The sequence below is a fragment of the Aulonocara stuartgranti genome (assembly GCF_965226115.1).
Source record: "Aulonocara stuartgranti genome assembly, chromosome: 16".
NCBI lineage: Eukaryota > Metazoa > Chordata > Actinopteri > Cichliformes > Cichlidae > Aulonocara > Aulonocara stuartgranti.
Window position 1 is genome coordinate 4589312 of NC_138952.1, and position 20410 is coordinate 4609721.

The window sequence follows — 20410 nt, forward strand, 5'->3', positions numbered from 1 at the left end:
TTAACTGGGTTCCGGAGGCAGTTTATAACTTTCACGAAGATCGGGAGATTAATCAATTACGCTGCATTATTGACGTCTGCAGTCAGGTGCTCTCATGTTCGCTCTGTTTAGGTAGCTCTGTTAGCTCGGTAATTTACAAATAGGATGTTGACAGAGTAAAGTTAATGTTTGGTTTAAAAGGTTAAAACAATGCTTGTGTAGTTATGTCGAATTGAATGCACTTGTAGGAGTTACATGGTACATTTAAGTTACTCTGTCTTTTGCAGACAGCAAGATATAGGCTATAGGCTAGTTAACTTTAGCAGAGCTTCCTGTTGTCCAGTCATTCATTAACTTCGCTGAAACTCCCCATATGGATTTGGGCAACCAAATAGAAAAGAGTGTTGCTGCTGCTGAGCCATTTCTTGGTCCTCCACCAGCCAAAAAAACTTGATCAAGTTCTGTGTGGAAGCATTTTACATTCAGTGCAGCAGATGAAACCAAACTGATATGTGTGCAAAAGTCAAATCATCAGAGGCAGAGATATCAAACATCTGTCAACATCTGTTGTGCATAATCACATGCACTTAAAGCATCTTATTCCTGGTACTGTCTGCCAACCCCCCCTTACAAGCACCAACCCCCCACCAGCACCAATTCATCATCATAGCCATGTTCTGCCCCTGCAAGTCAGTTTGACTGTTCAGCGTCCCCGACAAGGACGGGTGGTGGTGGGGTTCATAATGTTCACAATGGTATTTTGTTAGTTGTTGGTTTTAACCATGGATGAGGCAATGGCTGCTATGGTATTTTCTTTTCGATGACGTTCCTTGTTACATGTTCATTGCTGGATTTGTGGACAAAACATCAACTAATATTGCCATCCATAATTATTATAATGGATATAATTAAAGAATACTTACAGTATAACATTAATTTACGCCTATTTTGAATTTTACTTGAATACAAATACTTTTCCCCCCTCAATAAATACAAATACAGATTAAAAATACTGCTTTGCACATGTCATATATACATATATATATGTTTACTTGGCAGTGGTCCACTTGTCTAATTCATGCAGTGTAGCTGGGCACTGGTCCCACCATGAGTCCCAGAGAGGTATAACATGAGCTATACAGCCACCTGCTTGATTGCACACAGAGTATAGTCATTTTCTATGTCTAGCCAGGGGGATTTGCATCAGCTTCAGAAAAGCAGATTGCTTTTTTTGCCTTCTAAATTTTACACCTGGTTAAGGTTGTGTAACGGTTGACCACATGATAAATATTTCAGACTGGAGGATTTTCTTTTCTTTCTGTCTTTCGGAAGACCAAACTAATGCATTTTACAAAAGGATGCCACATTATTGATTCGCTCACATGGACAAGTCACGCAAATCTTTTTTTTAGCTAATTTTGAAGTTTTCTGAATCCCTATCTCTCTTAATAAACAATCTGTAGCAGGATGAGTGAGGAATCATCTATTTTTGTAAATGAAGCATCTGCCTTGAGGGCCCCAAGAGGCAGAGGGAAGATGATCTGTTTTCGGTTCCTTTGATTTCTTTACCTCATGCACATCTTTCCAGCTAAGCTTTAGCTGAGGTAAATATTCTATTAACTTCAAATATTGTCTTAAAAAACATTTTATACAAATATTAGATGCAAATCACTAATACCACAGCAGCACATAAAATATAATGTGAAAAGTATAGAAATTAGATATTTTCACAATAATGTTGAATATCTTACTCTACAGCAAAGGTCCAAGTCGACCGCCAGAAGTGTAGAATGCATGAAATAAAAGATCTGTAGGTGATTTCACACGTTTACTCCTAAATCTGCTATAAATATAACTTGGAACTAATTGAATAACCATTGCAGTTTAAGCTGTGCAGGCTGGATACTGGCCAACAGCACAGCAGGAAAAAATATTAAAATTAAGTTGGATTTGTCAGGTTCTGCCTGGTACTAAAATTTTCAGTATTTCACACAAAAAAAATGTTTCTTGTATTATCATTTATAGATGTGTGTATAAAGTGTTTTCATAAGTCAATGGGATTTAAATTTTTAATTTTTTAATTTCAGGCTTGTTTCTTCTGATCGTGCTTCTGTGATAATTGGATTATTTCATGCTGCCCTTTAGGTATATATCTGACACTGCATAATACTGGGTTGTCTGTACATGTTACACAATGTGATCACATCTTGTGCAACATTTGATGTTTCTGATAAAGATATGTCCTTCCATGTGCGCACTGAACAAAAATGAATGACTCTATTTTTTCCTCTGTAAAATTAAAGACATCCTGTCTCAGAAAACTAGTTCATGTATTTGGTACTTCTAGGCTGGACGACCGTAATTTCTTATAATCGGGCTGTTCTTAATGCTCCTTGAAAAGCCTTCAGTTTATCCAATATATTGTAGCGAGTGAGAGCATATTTCTCCCATATTGGCTTTTCTTCATTGGCTTCCTGTGAAATCCACAATTTAATTTAAAATCCTTTCCTCGCATAAAAATTCATAAGACCTCATATTATTATATAATCCTATCCAGTATTATTCAAACAGACTCATAGCAGATGGTTTCCCCTCCCTGAGATTCCCTGATCCTGAGAAGGTCTCCTTCCACATGGAGATAACATTCCACTTGTTATCCTTAAAGAGATGGTCTCGGTGATCCACCCAGTTCATCAGGAGTTGATAGTAATGTAATACAGCACAGAAAATAGGAAGAAATACTGTCTTGGGACTGATTCTTTATGCCATTCTGTAATTGCAGCTTGCTGTTTGCATCACGTTGCCTTGTCTTGTTTTGGCAGAGCACAGGAAGCTTCTCTCATGATTTGAATTTCACTGTAAGCATCACAAATACAAGTAGTGTTCATGTCGAAATTATTGTGGTAAATGTAGCAATACAAAAGTTTCCTTTGAATAAAAAAGCATATTACATGCACTCTCATGCAACAGAAGAGTTGTTGATAATGGGAGTCTCTGAGCATAAATTAATAAGAAATCCACTTAACTTAATGTTGCATAATTAATACCTAAACAATTAACTTAATGGTGTTTTGAATCTCATGATTATTTGTTATTATTCATTGGGCAAGATGTTAGGAGTTGAAAAATTAATGTTTCACCCTCATGAACACAACATAATTCGAGAGAGATCATTTGATTAAAAAAACCCACAGTACAGTCATGTTTTATTTTTAACAAGAAGAACCCGTCAGGTCACGTGCACCCTTATTTACTTTTTATCTTCTTCACAGTTGGTGTTGAGATTTCAGTAGAGCTACAATTCAAATAACCTGGAGATGATCACATTTGCATATACAGTACAGTTAAGCTCATAAGCTAAAAAGTGCACTCAAAGCTTCGCCTGTGAATCGTTGTATGCTGTGTTTTTCCATTTAAATGCATATCACTCTGAGCAGACTGCACTAAACATTAGAAGATTTAAAATTTCACGGGAACTGGCTGGGTGACAGTTGAAGGAACTGCAATCAATAGAGGTCCATCTTGGTGTTGCAGCAAATGAAAATTTCCGATCTGATTATCATCAAAAACACAATTAAGAGATAAGCAGCAAAGAAACCAGCCATAATGGGAATGCAAAACACCAAAGCAATAACAATTAAGTACCTCCACTCCTAGGGTAATGGAATCATGGGACTAAATTACATGTAATTACCATTTTATTTTGTAAATTTGCATTCTTCTGCAGGTTGAAAGGTGAAGGACACTGTCTTTGAACACTGCTTCATTTGTCCTCGCAATCTGCATGAATTTATCAAAATGTAGGGGTCCCTTTGAAGGCTGAGGACACAAAGAACAAAACCAGCTCACTTTTTGGATTCCCTTTTGTTGGTTTCATTGTTGTCAAAAAAGCATAATGAGATAGCAGCTGGGCTGAATTTTTAATAAGAACAAAACTACATACACAGCCACATTGGATACTTGGTTAACAACAGAGGATCTGAAACACAAAGTTATTCTAATTCATCCTGAGGTTGACATGAAAGTACATAGCACATTTTCTGGCAGTATGTCCAGTAGTTGAAATGCCTCAGTCAAGAAAAGCCTTCCCATTTGTATTTCTACATTTGAGAGGTACTCCTCAGTTAAATTACAACTGCAGCCTGTTGGGGATCATCATCAGTATTATTCCTCCTCAAGAGACAATCAATGTATCAATATGTTCTAAATGACACATTTTTCCAGTAGCTGCATGGATTATTCACTTCAGAACCAACGGTGGTCTTACTGACAACTTGTGAAAATTGCAGTCTCTAGAGCCACAACTGCATTTTGTTTCAGTGCCATACGTTTACTTATTATACAACCCCATAGAGTATCTACACTAACTATATTATCCAAACACTAAAAATTTGCGATTTTTCAAATACAGCTCAGTGAACTTTAAATTACCTCAAGTGGCAAGCACGAAGGTTAGCTAGTTCTACAGCTCATAGACTATATGTGGATCAGCACATGTGGTGAACATTAGTAAAAATTATATGTTAAAACACAGAAAAAAAAATCTGCACAGGCTTTCTAGTTCCTTATACGTAGTTTGTCAGTAAGTTATTTAAGGTTGTGCACATTAGTGCTTTGAGTTCTGTGGTAAAGTTTTAGTGGGAGCTTGTGTATCAAGATAAACTTGTACACAGTAAAATAATTGCAAGTTATTTTCACATTCTATTCTTAGTTGTAAATACGGAGTAAATCACAGATGAAATGTGATTGAGTTCTTTTTCTTGTTATATAAATTTGTGAGACTGCTTTTTCTCATGCAGAAATAACCTTCAATTTATTATAGAAATACTTATCAAGAGATTAATGCATGTACATCCATATCTTTTCTGAAGTTTATCCTTCCACAGAGAGATTTCTTTAAACCTCCTTCTACATCTACTCTACCCTTCAGAGAAGCAAACATGGAACACTCTCCCACATTATAGAACAATTCCTTGAGGCCTCTGCAACAGCAATATAAAGGCTCCACTGGGCCTGACCCTCTTACATGCATACAGTCTCTTTTATTTCAGACTTTTCCTCTGGAAAGCATTGAGATCACTTGTGCAAGAGATGACAGGTAGAACAGAGAAGGAAGCGTGCACAGTCTGCTGACCACAGTGGCAAATGCGTTGGAATAAACTGTGACTTTCCTGGTTACAGTGTCTTTCTTCTACTACATGACACAACATAGATTTAGACCCACTACATACACGTACCTTCCTCAGTGGAATAAGGAAATGTCATCCCGAGGAGTAAAATAGCACAGAAATCTTCAAAGAGCAGCCATAGCTTTGAAGGTGTCGCCGATAGCTTCAAAGAGCAACACACATCTCCCAATGGGCTGGAACCTCATAAGCGTATAATGAGAGGTGCTGTGGGGGTTTCTTAAGACAGACCATCTAACTCTCACCTATATCATTTTACCAAAGCTTTCTGTGTAGTGAACTGATCAGAGACTCCAGATAAGCCATATTCATACATCAATGGTGTGTTTTGCGATCGTATCAGCCTTCATGAAAAATGACTTCACTGTTGGTAAGCCAAGGTGTATGGTAAAGACCAAGGCACAGTAAAGAGATACCCTATGAGATTTGCAACTTCAAAGTTCCCTCAGCAGAGAGGCAGAGCAAATACTCTGAGAGCTTTGAATAATAGCCAGTGGCTGACACATGAAATATTCTCCTTAATTCATAAAGAGGACACCAGCCATAGCAGATGCAATAAAAAGTGCACCTAGTCATTCCATGCCCAGTATTTAATGTTGGTCTGCACTAGACATTTTTATCCTTTTGTGCAGAAAAGTATAAAGACCAGAACTTCTGAGAAATTCTCTTGCCAAAATATTTTCTGATACATTGTGAACTCTTAAATTCCTGGTAGCCACAGAGACAAATTGGAGGCTGCAGCAGGTGGCACAGCCATTCTAGACATCTTAGAAGTACGTTTTGCTCAATCAAGAGTAAAGTAGAGGGGAGATGCTGTTTATTTTACTCTTTTTGTAAAGCTGAGAGCTGTATTTCACAAAGCCACAACATTATTTATTTTTAGGCGGCAAGCCGACGGATAGATTTAACACAATGTGGAAATAATCCTTTGATGGTTACATCAGTTGCACATGGGGTCTGTAAACAATTCATTTATGTATTTTCTCCACTTTGTAGTTGTCAAGAAAGAGACATTCAAAGGTTTTTTGCAGGAAAAAAAACACAAAAAAGGTGTTAAAGAACTATTCTTAAATCAGACTTGGAAGGCATTGTTAAGGAAGCTTTGAAAAAATGCCGTTCGTGCTTTGAATAAAGTTCAGCCTGTGTACATGCTAAGATTATGCTAATAACAACCCTTACTTTTTTAATCCCTTTTTCTTTCATATTTACTTTGCCTCTCTCCATAATTTATGAATATACATGAGACTTCTTCACGCAGGTAAATGTGTTTAACAAGCTCTTGCGTCGAATGACATTTTGAGTTTTGTAACATGATCCTAACGCGAGAATGTGAAAATGTGATTGAACATATTGAGAAACGAGTCATGTGCTTAATTGCTGAGCAGAGCAAGTGTTGGTGACATCTCATCCAATCAGTGTGCTTATGATTAGCAGGTTGTTAGAGCGGTGAAAATGAGGTGATGAAATTGAGATGATTTATTCTGATGCTGATAAGTAAACACGTTAGTGAGAAAAAGCTCACAAAACTCTAAAATTTACTTGGAGAGAAAGACGAAATATACAACTGATGATGTCATGTTTGTAATCTTTCACCTCTAATCGCATTTTGTGAGATGCTGACAGAACATGAAACAAATATTATATATTAGTAGTCGTCAGTTCCGTTACCTGCAAGTTTTAAAAAATAATAGAACCTTAACGAAAACACGGGGAAAAGAAACAGCTAATATTTTATGTATATGTTATATAAAGAGTGGGGATAGGTTAATTGGTTAATCCAAATTGCCCATAGGTGTGAATGTGCGAGTGAATGTGAGTGCGAATGGTTGTCTGTCTCTGTGTGTTGGCCCTGCGACAGACTGGCGACCTGTCCAGGGTGTACCCCACCTCTCGCCCTATGACAGCTGGGATAGGCTCCAGCGCCCCCCACGACCCTGAAAAGGATGAGCGGACGCGAATGGATGGATGGATGTTATATAAAGATAAAGGTTGTAAAAATTAAGTCAAGACACATCCATCTGACTAGTGGACACCTGGTCACATTAAGGGTATTATAAAAACCCAAGAACACATCTAACATATTGTACTGGTGGGGTCAGAAGCAAATAATATTCAGGATCGTGGTCATTTCATTCTCTGGATCCCTTATTTTGGATCCTCAAATGACTGTTTTGGGCCTGAAATTCCCACAATTTCAGAAGTGAAAATAAACTTGCAGGTTTGATGAGCAAGTGTAGAGGTGCAAAGCTTAATTTTTCAGCCCTGGAGGTAAAATTTGATATGAAATTAATGTTTATAGAGGATCATGTTCCCTAAAAGGTTAGTAGGTCTCTTCAAGATCAGACATTTTATATGAATGACATTTCCTTACAGCTTAACACGATTTGGATATTTCAGGTTAAAGAGTGTTAAATCTGAAGGTTGCTATTTTGCACGTTCCCAAGGCCACACATGTTCATTTTTCCTATACATATCAACCAGATAGATGAAATATGTGACGAATCTAAATAATATATATTTTCAAAATGATGCCTGGTCTTATTCAACAAACAGAACCCCTGTCCTTTTTATCAGGTCAGCATGATTTTTCCTGCCACACATTTGTGGAACTTATTTCAAATCTTCTTCCTTCTTACCATCCAGATCCCTCTACAAACTCCTGAACATCAAACAAGAACAAAGATATTTAATATGGAACTCGCAGATGCAATATCGCAGATTACACAGAACAGTCATTACTATCCTCATCTCACCTCACATCAGTTCAACTCTGAGATTGATAGAGAACCCTAAGGCAGAGTTAGATTACAAGGGCACCATCCCGTCAAATCCCCAAACCAATATCACATTTTAATTCAACATGTTTGGCAATGTGAGATCCACGTTAGTCCAAGGAAGACAAATGCTGTTCACAGAAGTCAGTCCAATACCTTTTTCGTGTGGATAATTAATATCCAAGCTGCTGTTAAAGACTAGTGAGGGTGGCTGTACTCGAGTTACAAAAATAGAAAATGAAATTTAACAAGCTCCATGTGAAGGTGGGGATGATGTAATACTGGGTATGAAATATGCAATACTTCACCTAAAATACATTTTGAATCATTATATATTCAACTTAAGAAGCAGACGCACAGTGCAGCAAAAAGTCATACACAATAACTTGTAATAAACAGCAGCTAAACTAGCAAAATAGGATTCTGTGTCACTTATGATTGTTGTCACAGGACAGTACAATGCAGAACTAGCTACTTTCTTTTTGATCAGTTCAGTCTGTGATTAAACTCTTTTTGAGAGCTATTTTGTAAGGATATACAGTGTGAGAGAGGAATGAAGGAAGGAAATAGATTTCCATCAGTTTCTCACTTGACCTTCCTGCTCTTCACATCTCTGAGAGACACTCACATATTGACTGACATGCTGTCAACTCTGGCAGTGGGTCAGTGATTTAAAAATATGATCCCCACCTTTGGAAACAAACGTCAGTCAAGTTAAAACCAGGGTGCCCTGACATTTACCTTGTCACGATGACATAATCTATAAAAAACATAAAATAAAGCAACAGAAACACCTAACTTGTGTAAATTTTACATCTTGGAAAATTAAAAGTCATATACTGAGATAAAATGTAACATTTACAGAACTTTGGCAGTTGAACTCATATGAATTAATTTTCATATATTTTAGATGGGTTTATGCTAGAAAATTAGGAACTGAATGGCAAATCATGGGATATTTTTGGATTGCTTGTACACTGCAATATTTGATAATGAAACTCTCGTAAGACACCAATTTCATTTACTTTTGAACAAGGTATAGTACCATTATTTAAATTTTGCTTTTACAAGATATAAAACCTGATCTGAGAAACCAGAGATTTACAAATTTTATCATCACATGCCCATAGTAGTCAGTTATAGCTCATTTATATCTCTCAAAGTTAAGAATGAACTGGAAAAGTGTCAAATATATCACAGTGATCTTTAGCTTATTTCATCATATTGTGTTTGGATTGACAGCTGAGAAATGTGCCCATCTACCTTCATCTGCTTCAGATAATTATTTTGAGAGAGTGAAACACTGATAGGATGCTCTGAAGGTTTCAGTTAAAAGGATGATTAAATTAAATTAGATCCATACAAAATTTTTCTTGCACATTCACACTTATGTTGCCCTGGCTAGTTAGTAGCATTTTCATATTACTTCACTTAAAGTGCTCAAATGCTTTGATTTGTTTGAAGCGGTTTTGTGTGTCTTATTTTTAATATAACTATTACAGTGTCTGTGAAGAGGCTGTGTAGATGGATAAATACAAGCGCTGAGGAGGAATGGATTATTAAAGTAAGCGGAGTTACTTAACTAACTGGGTTTTTCTCTCGGCATGTAACCATAAATCATTTTAATGCTCAGAGAGAGAATGTGATGCCACTACATCTCCAATAAGTCAATGCCATATAGATTTTTTTTTTTAAATATACTGATACATCACACTGATTAAGCTATCTGTCCTTTTTTTCTGATTGCCTCAGCCAGGAGAACAAAACGTAGAATGGTGATGTGTGCTAGTTTGCTTTTCAGAAGTTTAGGAAGTTTGAATGTTAATAAATTAATAGGTAAATCATTAAGAGTCTGTACCATAGGTCTCTGGGACCATTTATCTACATAACACTGATCCTGCTATGTAAATGTTTGTGAGTGCAAGTGCAAGTACTTAAGTACTTTTTTCCCCCATACACAATGGTCTCACTTGGATGCACACTTTGGCTTGTGAAACAGTGCTTTGGATGGTCTCACTACTACAAAGTGTCAGAAACACTTTTTTCAGCTCACACAAGTTGGAAACAATGGAAAGGACACACAGAGACCACAAGACTGGTGGTTGTTTAGCATGTTTTTTAGTGAAGAGAACATGAACCAAGTTGAAAAACCCTCATCTGTTGTGACTTCATTAGATGTGTTTCAGTATTACACAACTAGTAAAACATATTCAATGCAAAGTAAAATGCTAGACTGCCAAAAATACAGAACTTAACCCCATGCCGCTGCATCACAAAGTGAATTAAAGAAAGCAAACACATCAATTATGTATCTTGAGTATAAACTTAAAAAAAATTACAGCATCGTTAAATATGATGTCCGTATAGAGCTGCACTACTGCTTTGCACACTCCTGCCTGCAGAGATTTATTTTTTAATTCCAGTGCTCTTATTTTAAAATTCATGACTTGGCAATTTACATGCAGAGGGGAAATAAAAGATACTTTGAGGTCTTTATTTTTAACAATAAAAAAATCTGGACCATCCACTGACACCAATAAAAGCACACAATTATGTTTGCCACATGGATCCAGCATGCATCTCCCACAACTGCAGTGCAACTTAAGCATGGATTAAGAGACGAGATGAGGGTATATTCAGTAAATGTTGCAGATGGTGCACATATATACACAACAACTATTTTTCCAGGGATCATGCTGTGGAACTTAAAGATTCATTATTATTATTATTATTATTATTATTATTATTATTATTATTATTATTATTATTGTTGTTGTTGTTGTTGTTGTTGTTGTTACAGAGGTTAGAGTTTTATTTTAATTGCCCCTGGATCATATGGAGACCACTGGGATCACTATGTGGAGAGGTTGTAAGTTCAATGTTCTTAGACTGTACTTAAAGAAGCAAAGCTCAAGGTTTGCCATGATCACATTCAAAACTATCATGCAAATAAACGTTGTTCCTTGTATTGAACTTTGCTCTGCGCCTGAGTCCTATTACAGACCATGACAAAAGATCTAATCTACTGAGCCTTTTTCCTGATTCGCTATTTGGGTAGTAGATGTAGACCAGCTTTTGTGATGTTCGCCATAAAGTTTGTGTTGCAGGATATGAATAACAAATACAAGTATTTAGAAACCGTATCCACCATTTAAATGTTTAATGACAGAAACATTGCATGGCAGAGACAAGTTAAATAATTGGCACACATGTCCCAATCATTAAGCAGAGACATGCGCTTAATCTTTAAGAATGCTAATTTGTGTGTAATGTGCAGATGTGTAATGGAATTTTTTGTTCTCCTCACATATGTGCAGTGGTGATTGGCTTACTTAATGATTTCTGCAGTGGTGTAACACCATTATACACCTGAGTTGAGAAGAAGTCTGTCACATAAATTGAGTGATAATATCACCCGTGATTACAATAATTCTTGAGCCAGTTACAATCGATGTATTGCAGTAGGTAAGTGACAAAGGTAGCAATGATTCTACAATGTATGCTACTTTAAGTTAATATGTGAATAACTTTATTTTTGTTTATCTTTAGTGTTGCAAATCAGTGCTTAAAAAAGAGAAAGACATTTCCTTTTTCTATATATTTTCCACTTTTGGATTGGGCAAAAGGGCCAACACCTGTCTGACATCCAATGAGGAGAAGTAAAAAGAGAGACATCCTGTGTGTAAACCTGGTAGAACCTGGTGGGGAAGGTGATAAGGCTGTTTACCAATGTTCAGCCCAACGAGAGTATTTACATAAGCCCAGAGGCACATGAAAGCTGGCCAGCTGTGCCTGTGCTGTGGTTCTTGCTGTGTCTTTCTGGCTTGGGAAAGACAGTAATATGGTATGACTCTCCAGTATAATCTCACCTGCTGAATGGTACACAGTACAAACAACCCCCTGTGACCAATGGGTCTCGTTCATGGGGTTTCTAAAGAGATGAATTAGGAAACATTTTGTGCCACATGAAAAGTGCCCAGATTGCTTTATGTGTGAAAAAATGTAGCCAACACACATGCACAAAAAGAGACTTGTTATTCCAGGAGTGTTTAATTTTGTCAAAAAGATGATCCAAATTATGCATCCTAAATAGGCAGATCTTTTCATAAAAATTCTTTAAAGACAACAACATCTTCAAAGCATGACCTCAATAAGCACATGTTCTGATCAAATCTACGCAATTTCTGTCACTATTTCCATCACGTTCACATTACTTGTTGAGCTCTGACTATTTGCTCAAGTATCCTGAAATAAATGTTCAATAGCTATGTTTGATAAAAGTGTTCAAATCAATTGCTCTAATTGTAACTACAGGGAGTGCAGAATTATTAGGCAAGTTGTATTTTTGAGGAATAATGTCATTATTGAACAACAACCATGTTCCCAATGAACCCAAAAAACTCATTAATATCAAAGCTGAATGTTTTTGGAAGTAGTTTTTAGTTTGTTTTTAGTTTTAGCTATTTTAGGGGGATATCTGTGTGTGCAGCTGACTATTACTGTGCATAATTATTAGGCAACTTAACAAAAAACAAATAACAAAAAAACTCCATCCTCAACCCAAAAAGGCCCCACAAGCTCATCTTTGATGATACCAGCCCAAACCAGTACTCCACCTCCACCTTGCTGGCGTCTGAGTCGGACTGGAGCTCTCTGCCCTTTACCAATCCAGCCACGGGCCCATCCATCTGGCCCATCAAGACTCACTCTCATTTCATCAGTCCATAAAAACTTAGAAAAACCAGTCTTGAGATATTTCTTGGCCCAGTCTTGACGTTTCAGCTTGTGTGTCTTGTTCAGTGGTGGTCGTCTTTCAGCCTTTCTTACCTTGGCCATGTCTCTGAGTATTGCACACCTTGTGCTTTTGGGCACTCCAGTGATGTTGCAGCTCTGAAATATGGCCAAACTGGTGGCAAGTGGCATCTTGGCAGCTGCACGCTTGACTTTTCTCAGTTCATGGGCAGTTATTTGGCGCCTTGGTTTTTCCACACGCTTCTTGCGACCCTGTTGACTATTTTGAATGAAACGCTTGATTGTTCGATGATCACGCTTCAGAAGCTTTGCAATTTTGAGACTGCTGCATCCCTCTGCAAGATATCTCACTATTTTTGACTTTTCTGAGCCTGTCAAGTCCTTCTTTTGACCCATTTTGCCAAAGGAAAGGAAGTTGCCTAATAATTATGCACACCTGATATAGGGTGTTGATGTCATTAGACCACACCCCTTCTCATTACAGAGATGCACATCACCTAATATGCTTAATTGGTAGTAGGCTTTCGAGCCTATGCAGCTTGGAGTAGGACAACATGCATGAAGAGGATGATGTGGACAAAATACTCATTTGCCTAATAATTCTGCACTCCCTGTATGTGATATTTTCTATATACAGCCCTGCCTAACTAGAAAATTGAGACTAAGCAATGGTGGAAATATAAGCAATGGAGGTAACTTCTTGCAGGAGAAATGTGTTTAGAACTTTCTACTAGAAAAGCTTCGTAGCATGTAGTAATGTTGTGAAAAGGGTGTAAATCTAATCAAGTAATTTTTTTAACCAATTATATTTAGTGTTTAAATCTAGGCAGGACATTCATCTGTTTTGCCAACTGTTTTTCCAACTCTGGGTCATGGGAGGATTGGGACCCATCACAGATGTCAAAGGACAGGCTGTCGCTCTATTACAGGGCACACATAGTATGACAGATAACAATTCATGCTCACATTCAAACCTGTCGCCAGTTAACCTAAATTCCACACCAGCCTGTGGATTTGAACCAGAGACCTGCTGATGTGAGGCAACAGTGCAAATCACTGCTCCATTCTCCCATTCTTTCTATTCTTTAACTCAAACTGGCATTAAACTTTTGCTTTAACTACCAGTATAAAATAAAATGTAAGCGCTGGCTATAGGATGAGAAATCCATTAGCATTTAAATTGGTTTTTCTATAAGCCTCACGTTTACTATGCAACTCCATCTGTGAAAAAAACAATAATAAAAAAACAAAAAACAGATCTTCTGTTAATATGAAATACTTCTTGTGTAACTAAAACAGGATTACTGATAGCATGTTTGTTTGTTTGTTTTTTATCTGCTAGCTGCTGGTCTTTCCCCTGTAGCTAAAATAGTAGATGGTGGAACAGCTGGAGTAACTCTGGAAAGTGTAACTGGAAAATAAAAAAATCAATGAAGGCAAAGGGGGAGACTGGTCAAGAGTAAAAACCTAGAACGCGGAAGACTATTTCCATTGGATCAACAGATCCTGGTTACTTGTTGGCCTAATACAAGCATGGGTTTGAGAATGGAAAACAATTTGGGGAAGTTGTTTAAAATAGTTATTAACCTAAAACAAGTGGGTATTTTATACTAGAAAACAAGAATGGCCTATTGCCATCGCCATCTGTGAAAGTGGACTGATCTGCTCCTGAGATTTGCAGTTACTGGAAGCAACTAAATTAAATGTGAGGAAGTGTTGTTTGTAACAAGTGTCTGGTAGCTATTCAAGAAAATGACATCTCAGAGTGTAAACCTTTAGGGTCTGTCTATGTGATATTCATTCCAAATAAATAAATAAATATTATTGCAGATTGGGATAGAGTATTCTTTTAATATGACCAAAGAGAACTAAGGTGATTCTCAAGTAGTGCAAAAAGCTCACCTGTCTGTATCACGAAAAGCAGAAAGATTACATCTCCTTGGAAAGCACTGGGTATCAGAGCATCAACATAAAGTTATTTCAGCTTCTTTAGTGCATTAATGAGAGTGAAACCTTAACCAACACCCTGGTTGTGGCTTGTGTTGGCAACCCACTCAGCCATAACGTGACAATTATTCCATCAGCAATTAACACGTTGACTAACCTATTTCTATCACTGCATTGATCTTTGGCAACACAATTATAAGTATTTTTAGTTCCCCTATAAAGGGAAATGGTTTTTCAGTGTAATTTATCTATTTGACACTGTAAATACAACTTAATACTAGATGTCTCATGTGGTCTTATTAACTCAGAAATCAATACGCTAGAAATTACTAAGTTAATTTGTTAAACCAATTACCCAGAAGGCACTTGATGTATACTGTTTGCTCCCTGTTTTCTGTAGCTGCAGCAATTCTAATTTTAGTTTAAACCATGCTACAGTGTTTACAAGGCACATATTTTTTTCCCATTGCAGTTATTATCAGCAAAATATTATATTTTCCATCTATAATTCTTTACTATTTAGATGGCATTCAGTTATGGTAGCAAATAAACAATGAAAAACATATTTCTCTGTTAGATCACAAGAACTTTTTATTTTAATCCTTCAGTGACATGGAAGGCAGTAAAGGACAAGGCTGCGTTTTTTTATTTTTCTTATTGTCAGCAAATCCATGAAAGTACAAAAAACCACTCAGAATAGAGCAGGGCGATATGACCAAAAATATTTATCCTGATATACATTTGAAAATTTGCAATATAACTGCAGCTGTTTTTTATGTGCAGTTATATAAACATTTTACAGTGCAAATGCAAATTCCTTGCTGACAGTGTAACCAAAAGGCATTTCCAGTGGAAATTGGCCGACATATCCTCAGCATAACCATGTATAATATCCACAAACGTAAAAAGAGGTTATACACACACAATATGGTAATATTATGTTGAAGCACAGTATGTAGCCCTCACCTCAGTAGTGATGAAGTGCTTTGAACGCCTGGTCAGAGACTTCATCATTTCTTCACTACCAGACACACTGGACCCACTACAGTTCGCTTACCGTCCAAATCGTTCCACAGACGATGCCATCTCTCATCTCCTCCACACATCACTCACTCACTTGGACACTAGAAGGGGGAATTATGTTAAAATGCTCTTCATAGACTACAGCTCTGCATTTAACACCATAATTCCCTCCACACTCACCACCAAGCTGGAGCATCTGGGACTCAGCTCATCTATGTGTCAGTGGATCTCCAACTTCCTAACTGGCAGACCACAGGCAGTAAGGATGGGCGGACATGTCTCAGCCTCCACCACTCTCAGCACTGGAGCCCCCCAGGGGTGTGTTCTGAGCCCCCTGCTGTACTCTTTGTACACATATGACTGTGTGGCCACTACCAGCTCCACCACCATCATCAAGTTTGCTGACGACACCGTGGTGGTGGGCCTGATCTCTGATAACAACGAGACGGCCTACCTGAAGGAGATTAGGAATCTGGAGAACTGGTGCCAGAGGAACAACCTCCTTCTAAACGTCAGTAAGACAAAGGAGCTGATAGTGGACTTCAGCACTAAGCAGGAGAGGAACTACCAGACCCCCGTCATCAACGAGTGCCCAGTGGAGAGAGTGGACAGCTTCAAATACCTCGGAGTTCACATCACGCAGGACCTGTCATGGTCCTGTCACATCAACACCGTGGTGAAAAAGGCCCGACAGCGTCTCTACCACCTCAGACGCTTGAGAGACTTCCAACTGCCCTCCAAGGTGCTCAGGAACTTTTACTCGTGCACCATAGAGAGCATCCTGGCGGGAAACATCTTAACCTGGTTCGGGAACAGCACCATGCAGGACAGACGAGCTCTACAGAGGGTTGTGCGGTCAGCTGAGCGCACCATCCGCTCCGAGCTCCCTGACCTGCACTCAATCTACAGCAGGCGGTGCTGGACCAAGGCCAGGAAGATCGTGAACAACAGACTGTTCTCTCTGTTGAGGTCAGGAAAGCGATTCCGCTCCCTGAAGACCAACACAGAGAGACTGAGGAGGAGCTTCTTCCCGCAGGCGATACGGTCTCTCAATCACACCACCACACAGTACTGACCCACACATATGGTTCTTACACACACACTGGACTTTCTGGACTTTGGTTTTGCACAACACTGGTCACTATATTCTTCATTTCCGGTTAATACTTGTACAGCTGCTGTTATTGTGTATATATTTATTTATATTTAGATTTCTTCATACATTCTTATATAGTTCTATATTGTGTATTGTGTATTTTGTTGTACAGTTATTTTATTTTCAACTTTAATTTATATATTTATCTTTATCTTATTCTTCCCAGTTAAATTTACCCTTCATTCTAATTTGTGTTGTACAGTTATTTCATTTTTAACCTTAATTTATATTTTATTCCTTCCTAGTTAAATTTACCCTTTTTAATTTTTCATATTTATTTCCTATCTTATTCATAGCCTTTTCCTTTTTTGTTCTCTTTAGGTCACGAGCAGTTGTCCAAGCATTTCACTACATATCGTACTGTGTATGACTGTGTACGTGACAAATAAAATTTGAATTTGATTTGATGTATTACTCCATGAGGCTCCTGCCTCCAGTAGCCGTAATGCTCCCACAATCCATCAAGCGGTGCGGCTTCGTAGCTTAGCAAAGTCGTACTAAAACATTTGACAGATTTTCGAGCGCCGTGTACATAAAATCGTTTCGAGGTCAGTAAACACAACCAGAGTTCATACATAAGGCGCACGGGATTATAAGGGGCACTGTCGATTTTCAGAAAAATCAAAGGATTGATTTTAAGTGTGCTGTATTTTCCAAAAAACACGGTAATAATGACGGCCCACTAGCATGCTCTACCTAAAATAGTGCTTTGTTGTGTATCTGACGGACAAAAGCTAAACCAGTTCCACACCACTGAAGTTGCAGCATTTTTACAAACCAATTCTGGTTCATCCGTTTCATTCAACAATCCGCTTTCGCCCTTCTCATTCTCCGTTGCCGCCATGCTTTTTCCGCCATGTGCGTATGAAAACAAAGGCACTGCGCATGCGCGTTTTACTCATATTCTATTGCGATATTTCATTTTCTTATCGTTGCCCAACATTATACTGGTATTACCGTAAATGGTATGATATGGCCCAGCACTAACTCAGAAACACAGAAACACTCTTCCATAACAGAACACATTCATCAGTTGACTAATTTATTTTGCTAAAAAATAAATCCTTTCCTGTTTTGTTAGGTTTAGACAAAACTACTTGGTTAATTGCTTTCAGTTAAAAGACACCTTTCTCTTTTCCTAACATCATGTTAGAAGGTAAACATACCTGCAACAAATTCCAACTCTTTATTTTTGGTTATCATGACAATAAGTCAAGCCCTTGCCACAGAAGGTGATGCTAATTACAGCAGATGTTGGGCTATAGGCTGTATAAAAATGATGGACAATGGTCTCTGAAAAGGGAAGCCAATGTGTTTAAGTCCCTGCATTCTATCTAATGACCAGCAGGGGGCAACTCATGAAAAATGAATGACATGCATTTACTCTATTAATGCACATGTACCTAATGAGCAATTTGGCATCATATGCTCATATGTTACATTTGCTGGCATAATTTATTTTCCAGGGATCAAAATGAAAGGATTTAGTGCTACTGTAAGGTATCAAAACACCAGTGGCTTATAGAGAAGCCTATGAACAAATCTGAAAATATTCATTTTTTGTGACTTGTTTTCCTGGTTGTCTGTCTCTCCGTGTTAGCCCTGCGTTGGATTGGCAAACTGTCCAGGTTGTAATCAGGATGTAAGTGAAAAAGAATGGATAGATGGATGGATAGTTTCAACAATTCTAATATTGACAATATGATATAGTACTGTACAAACGTCTTGAGTTACCCTTCATTTCCTTATATTGTACTTCCAAGGAGCCGGACTTTGGTGCAAATTTGAAAATGGTCTTGACCTTAACAATTAGAGATGCATCTGGACCTTCAGTAAATGCATCTTAGCTTCAAATCATTGTCAGTGTTACGGCTGAGAGGGCCAGGCTGTGGGTGTGGACTCAAATGCAGACACAGAGGGAGGCAAAACGGGCGTGAACACAGTGCTTTATTTACAGTGCCTAGTTAACTTACAAAGCAGGAAACTATGAATGCTATGAACGGAGAATGCTATGAACTGTGGAAGCTATGAACTGAGAACTATGAGGTCAAACTATGAACATGAAACTCTGAGTGCTATGACTAGGTGCTAGATTTCATGGATGGATCCTGGGAATGGAAAAAGGGGCAGCGGCTTGGATGGAGGTACGCAGTCACTATAATGAGAGGAGACAAGTAGTCAGTGGCAGTCTAGTGAATCACAGCTGAAGGATTAGACTATGGTGGTTAGGGCTTACGTGTTGCAGGTTAAAGTGTCATGCGAGGAGGGGGTGTCCAAGGGGTTCCGGGTGAGGAGTGTCCAGAGAGGGTCCAGAATATACTTGGAGTGAGGGACTTGGCAGGGAGGCAGGCAGGTGTAGTCCAATGATGGAAAGGAAGCAACCAGATGACAGAACCAGCGTCCAGGCGGAGATGTGAGTAGTTTAGCTTGGGAAGTGCGACTGCCAGGTGGGTCCTATGACAAAGAAAACACAGTGAGGAGAAAAGCAGTAGTTAAGGGCTCTCACAAGGGCTTGGCGGCCTAGCACTAACGTGAGTTAGCAGAAGGTCTGTTGTGAATGCTGGTCGTATATGCTGGTGACTTGATTGGAACCAGGTGTGGAAGCTGATTGGAGTCTCTGCCTGAAGGTGGAGCCCAGTGGAGTGGAAAAACCCCGTACTCACCCGGACCATGACAGTCAGTATTTTCAGAGGAGGTCAGTGAACAAGTACAACAATGAGAGTCTACAGTCACTGTCTGTCTTGGTTTGGGGCTGCATGTCACCCAGAGGTGTTGGGGATTGTTAAGGTTCAAATATTGAGGAAGGAGAGTACAAACCACCAGGTCCAGAAGATCTTGGTCAAACAATTGATTTTAATGAACACACGCGATCCTCTCAATAGGATCCTGTCAAAACTGATGGGCTAATGAATGCAGAAAAGTACTGTCATATTTTGGTTCACAGTGTGATACTATATGAAAAGCACTGCCTTTGTAGTGTGGATAAAAATGAAAAAGGAGAAATTGCTTCTTTTTTACATGAAAAATGTAAAGAAATGAGTTGTGGGTCAAGACTTTTGCACAGTTCTATATTTCATGCTACATGTTTACCACATTAATATAGTGCACACATTTTAGTGGCGCACTTGTGGGTACAGGTTATGTTCAGCTGAGGTTTGTGTTTTCCCTTTCCCAATAAGCTGTAGTCTGCTGTTATGATAGTCACAGGCCCCCTGTCGCTGCCTGCTGGGTGGGTCAGCGAAATAGTCAGCGATGTTACGGATGTCTCTGTCGGCGGTTGAACTTTCCCACTGACAGGACACCACTGGTTTCTTCTAACTGAATAGGTGAGAGCTGCATTCCATTACTAAATAATTCCACTCATTATCTCCCTTGCTATCAGAGACAGGGCTCTGTATTTAAAGCATATAGGCTAAAGACTAATCCTAGTTTAATTCAACAGTACAGTTTTATTTTCATTTTTTTCTAAGAAAATAAATATTGTTTGAAATATGATTATGAAATATGAAAATATTTCCTTTTGTCAATTACTATTTTTATCACAATTTCTCACTAAATGAGGAATACAAATGGGGAACATGAAGCTGGCGAAA